The sequence below is a fragment of the Gymnoscopelus microlampas genome (genome assembly GCF_963454915.1).
Source record: "Gymnoscopelus microlampas genome assembly, chromosome: 20".
NCBI classification, from domain to species: Eukaryota; Metazoa; Chordata; class Actinopteri; order Myctophiformes; family Myctophidae; genus Gymnoscopelus; species Gymnoscopelus microlampas.
In genome coordinates, this window is record NC_139957.1 from 16,169,472 (window position 1) to 16,175,471 (window position 6,000).

Sequence of the window (6,000 nt, forward strand, 5' to 3'; positions counted from 1 at the left end):
TTAGAGGGGCGGCCTTGATACCGGAAGGTCCCTAGTTCGATTCCCCAATTCATCACATCAATCATGAATCACCGCTGAATAGCCCTTGAGCAAGGCTTCCATGCAGGGTCCGGCTGGAAACAAGCTTCGTGCTTAGTCCGACACCCTGGGTAAACAACAAACTTTGCTTTGCTTTGGTGTCGTTTGAATGAAATGGGAGCTCAGTTTCAATGGGGAAATAACTTACTTGAAATTAAAGTAAGCTACTGCTTTAATGAAGCAAAATAGAGAACTAATACCAGTTCCTCAAAAGCAATTGACCTCAAAGATCACTTTTAAGAATGATCTTGTAGTAAGTGCTGGTGAGTAGAATTATGTGATTGGTGTGGGTGTTAACATGAGGGACACACCTAACAACTATACCCATTACATCATTTTGTCAATATGACACTTTCACATTCAAGAGCTGTGAACGTGAGATATCACTGCCATGTGTAATGATTGCCTAAGATACACTTACACCGAGTGGGAGTAATCGAGACGTAGGCCTATTGTTTGCAAGACCAACAACCTATGACTGACACTGACACAAATGTTAACAGAAATGTTCATATTCAAATGACAAAAATATGAGTGCTTGCAAAAGAGCTACATCAGACAAAGCTCATTATAAAATAATGTATTTATTATTTGCTAGTAACACATTTGCCTATTAAAATCATGGGGAGAATTGTAACAACTTTAGGAAATATTTAAGGAAGATTCATGTGTTCATAAATTCATGTGTATGAACTCAGAAACATTAGAGAACACTCCAATAATAATTACATGTACTGTAATGATGAGCTCTATTTGTACAAATCTTCAGTTCAACAGATGTAAACATGTGGGGTTACTGGGCAACAGCTACTATTAATGATGAGCATTAACCTTCCACATTCTAAACATGGGAGCACACAGGATTGCTTCATCGTGTAGGCCTAATGATTAACCTTGATTTATGTCCCAGAATTAAACTTCACACTGCTGCAACAGCCATGCTACAATTACCACAACAGGCATCTGTTAGTATCAAATGTTATATAAGCAGCACATTTCTGAGTGTTAATTAACTCTGAAAGTGTACAAATTGACCATTACAGGACCCTCATGGGTCAATTTTTTACAATTTCCATCTAATACAACACCTGTGAAGTTGTGCCAGTATGAAACTGCAGTTCAAAGAGTCTTTATGTGAGGCTACACTGTCACATGTCATAAACACCACAACGGTACATTTCAGTCGTGTCATTTCTTCAGGTTAGTCAGAGTTCCTCTGCTGAAACAAAGCAGCAGAAAAAGACAAAAACAGGATGTGGTTGGAGGGAGGGTAAATCAGCCAATCACATGGACCAATGGCTGTCAACTGAGTGTTTGAACCACAGGAAACTAAAGAATAAGCATGGGATTAAAAATATGTTTTGTGTACTCTGCAGTTCTGGCAGATGGTTATAATGCCTCCAATAAGTCACACCATTGGTCAATGTGCAGAAATAGGATGTGCTTAAGTCAAGATGACCCAAAATACAGGAAATAGTGAGATGAAAAGACTAAACTGGAAAGGAACAGAGTTGCTTGTTCAGAAAAGCCTGAAAACCGAACGTTCATTGTACAATTTTCAATTTAGGCATTTAGCAGATGCTCTTATCCAGAACGACATACAAGTGTGAAATCGGATTAAATGCCATGAAGCCAGGTAACAAACAACGTAGTAAAGTCACATAAGTAGAGTGTAATGAGAACACTGCAGTCCGTCAAAGAAACAGGGATACCAGGAAAACATCAAACCTAGCAACCTAGCACCTAGCAACACACTATTTAAATAATATTCTTGATGTTTGTGGTCAAGCAAAACCTCATCTAAATAATAAAATATGTGTACAAGTAACCAACATATATATGCATTATATAAATATCATATATCAAAAGATAAGATGGTATTCTATTGACAGCAACTTCAAATAATGTTTTGGCTTTGGAAAAGAAGCTTATTTAAATCACATTAACCCAGCTACCCTGTTCTGGGCACGTCATAATAGACAAACAATAGCAGATCTACAAGGTCACCTCTTCAGCCCTATACACATTTCGGTAATTTGAAAATAGCCGATCTACAAGCTCACAATACGCTTATCTGCTATTTTAAAAATATCTTAATATATTTGAAAACTTTTTTAAAAATGGGACATTCAGCATAATGAGTTCTTTCTGCTTTTGGTACTTTAAGTACATTTTAATACCAATACTTTTGTACTTTTACTCAAGTACATTTTGAATTCCAGACTTTCACTTGTAACAGATAATTTCTATATCGCAGTATTGATACTTTTACTTAAGTGAAACATGTGAGTACTTTCTCCAGATGTAGTGTTTAAGTGAGAGATGTAAGTTTAAGTGGTTAATTAATATTGCACTATTGTTATCAAGTTGACCCAAAACACAAGATAATCTGCGGCAATAAAACATAACTCTCTCCACTATCTTACTTTTGGAAGCAGTGTAACCATCAACATTACAAGCAGTGTAAAGGTTCACAATGAAGTTCAACTTTTGTGTTGGTTTACACAACCCCACCCAGTGAGAAACCCCAATGTCGTGCTTCTCGCTTAACGGTCTCTGTATGGGTGTTAGATCTCTAGTAAACGCTGGGAAGAAACTTGGAAGTTGTCAGATTACTGTCAGTGTCAACAGGGTCAGAGTAAGCAGAGAGGAAGAGCTGACACCCAGGCTGGAGCTTTGTATTAGGCCCCCTTTGATCAACTCTCCACCCAGCAGCGGAGGATGGGGTATAGAGAGGGCTGGGTGTCAAACTGGTCAGACTGGGGAGTAAACTGGAGTGATGTGGTAATAGATTTGCATAAAGATGGTTGGTGGCGTACAGTAGGATTTATGTGGGCAATGTGCGCCAAGGAGTTGCCTCAGAACTGTAGTGTTTAGTATTCAGATACAGTATACATACAAAACAAACATACTGTATATAACTGGAAACCAGGCCAACTGAAACACAGAAAGAAAGATAGAAATACAGAAAGAAATACAAAAAGAAAGAAAGGAAAAAAAGAAAGACTGACTGTTTCCTGTTGAGTGCCCTTGAGCAAGACCCAAAACCCAAACATCAGCTAAATGTTTGTATATCTGGGGGATGAGTGAAAGCAATCAACCAGCGTTTCTCATGCTAAGCTTAAACACACTGAAGGACACATCTACATTTTTAAACAGATAGTGAAAGGGAGAGAATGCTCCCCAGTCGCCTCTGGAAGTGTTGCCTAACTTGCGCTTTACTAAAAGGTGTGAGATATCCCCCTCTAAAAAGACATTGGCCAGTCCCTCTAGTACGGTCCTAGGACAAAGGCTGCTGCAGGACATGAATCAACCAGAATGAAGCAACCCACTGACAAGCATATACAAATCACAGGAAAACTATGCATGACTCGTTCTACTGAAAGTCTACTCCACTCCTAAATGGAGATTTGACAAGATGTTAATTCATGTTTTTTCCAAGGTGATTTTTTTTTTTACTTACTTACTTACTTTTTAAATGTTGATATTTGCTTTTATTTATTGTCACATTGTGTCTGTAATTTGCTACTTAATCATTCTTAAGTTAGTTATCATATACTATATATAATGTGCTTGCCTATCACATATCTGTATGCCTAGCATAGAGTCTGTACCGCAAGTCTGTTTTGACCTGCCTTGTTTAGTTAACCTCTCTATCCTTCATGACCCATATCCTTCATGACCCATATCTTGTTCTGGCCATGTGTATTTTTTAAACACATGAGTGTGTGTGTGTGTGTGTGTGTGTGTGTGTGTGTGTGTGTGTGTGTGTGTGTGTGTGTGTGTGTGTGTGTGTGTGTGTGTGTGTGTGTGTGTGTGTGTGTGTGTGTGTGTGTGTGCGTGCGTGCGTGAGTGCGTGCGTGCGTGCGTGCGTGCGCACATGTGTGTGTGTACGTGTGTGGCAATGTTAACGTATGTTTTCTCATGCCAATAAAGCCCTTTTAATTGAATTGAATTGTGCGTGTAATCCATGTATATTCCTATCCAGCTCTCAGTCACATGAAATACTGAAGCATACTTGTTTCAACTCGTTAACTTGGTCTTAAAGTACTAGTTAGACAATAAATGGTAAAATGTCAACAAAAAGCGGTCCCAGCCTGATGATCTAAATGTGAAAACTTAGACTGTCAACCTTTACTTTATAGAGTGTGATGCAGAGAGGTTGGGCTCCAGTTAGAAGGCGAGGCCTCGTCTACATACCCACAAGGCTAGTGGGATATCCTCAAGGCAAGAGGGGAGCTGCAGAATTTGAAACTTTGGCTAGAAGCCAGAGGGGAGGACGTTTAGCAATTTTCTCTGGATCAGGGCACATGCTCACAGCACGTGTGTCTCTCTGTTTTTCTTTCTATTAGTCATCCACTGTACAAAATGCCTCAGAATTAATGCCATGGAAATTAACTTGTTTTTAAAGTAATTTTCCTGTGATCACATATGATGGTATTTGTGGTGAAATATGTCTTTTTACTTAAATGCAGAGCTTTTCCTTTGCTTCATACTTTAATAGGACTTTATGCTAACTTTATCACTTTTATTGTTGATTTCTCAAATGTATCTCATAGACTCAAACAGAGAATACTAAAATTATGCTTCTCGTAATTTTAAAGTTTTAAAACAGACTTATTTGAAAGAGAAATATATCTCACCCTAATCCAGGTACTTTAATGATTTATTGTAAATCAAAACCAAGATTAAAAAAGAAATGGCTTGCTTAAGACAGGACATTTTTTGCAGTGTTCTCTCCAGCCTAGTGTTGACCTTGTGCCAAACACGTCACGTAGGAGGGCGTCACGTAGGAGGGCAGAACGGCTTGCTCACATGCATTCCCTTCACACAGCCACTCCCTCTGTGGAAAGGAATGCGTGTGTGACTGTGAATTGTATGCCATAGACACGTGCCTGAACTGACAACGAGTCCTAGGCTGGGCGGGCGGGAGAATTTGAAAAAACAGGAAGTGTGCACTTAACAGGCCATAGCAGACCGCTGTATATACTAGTTCATATACATTCATTCTGTAATATTGTTGCTGTCGGGTGGAAACCTGTCCAAAACTGGTGCTTCTCAGGAAATGGAAAGAATTATCTACATTCCAATGGATCTTATGTAGTTATTTAGCCACAAAGTTAATACTTTTCATTGGTTCAGTATTTATAAAACCCACAGAGACGTAACCACTTTTCATTGGTTCAATATTTATAAAACCCACAGAGACGTAACCACTTTTTATAGCAATAATAGCAGATCTACAAGCTCACAATGCGCCGCATCACTTAGCATTGTGATCTTGTAGATCAGCCATTTTAGCTACTTGTGACACTGTAGTATGATGAAGTAGGGCATTAAAATGCATCAAGATACGAAGTTTCTGCACATAAATATATATTATTTGTATATACACTCACATACACTGTATATATATATATATATATATAAAATATATTATACACATAGTAAAGGACATACGATGACCACTAGACCAAATATTGGAACAATTAGGGGTTAAGACGAGTCTTGCTCAGGGACAAATTTCATTTCATCGACACATATGCTGGCCTGGAATCGAACCTGGGGCACGAATGTCAAGAAAAGCTGAAGTTATTTTTAAAAGATTTTTAGCTGACCTTATATTGGAAGAAGACCTATGCACCTGCTTGGTGTAATATATGGTTTTAATATACAATATTTGCAATCTTTTTATTTAATTTATGTGTACCTTGTTGTCCTTGTCATGTCTGTAAAACCGTTGTTGTAAATGTTATTTTGTACACAGGGCACCATTGAAAAAGAGACCCTGGTCTCAATCGATTTCAATCAATCAAAAAACCTCAAGCAATGGAATAAATGAAAAACTATGCGCTCAACTCCAAAATCTTATGTAGAGTAACAGGTGAAGACTTGAAAACATGCATACACAGTCACTCAAAC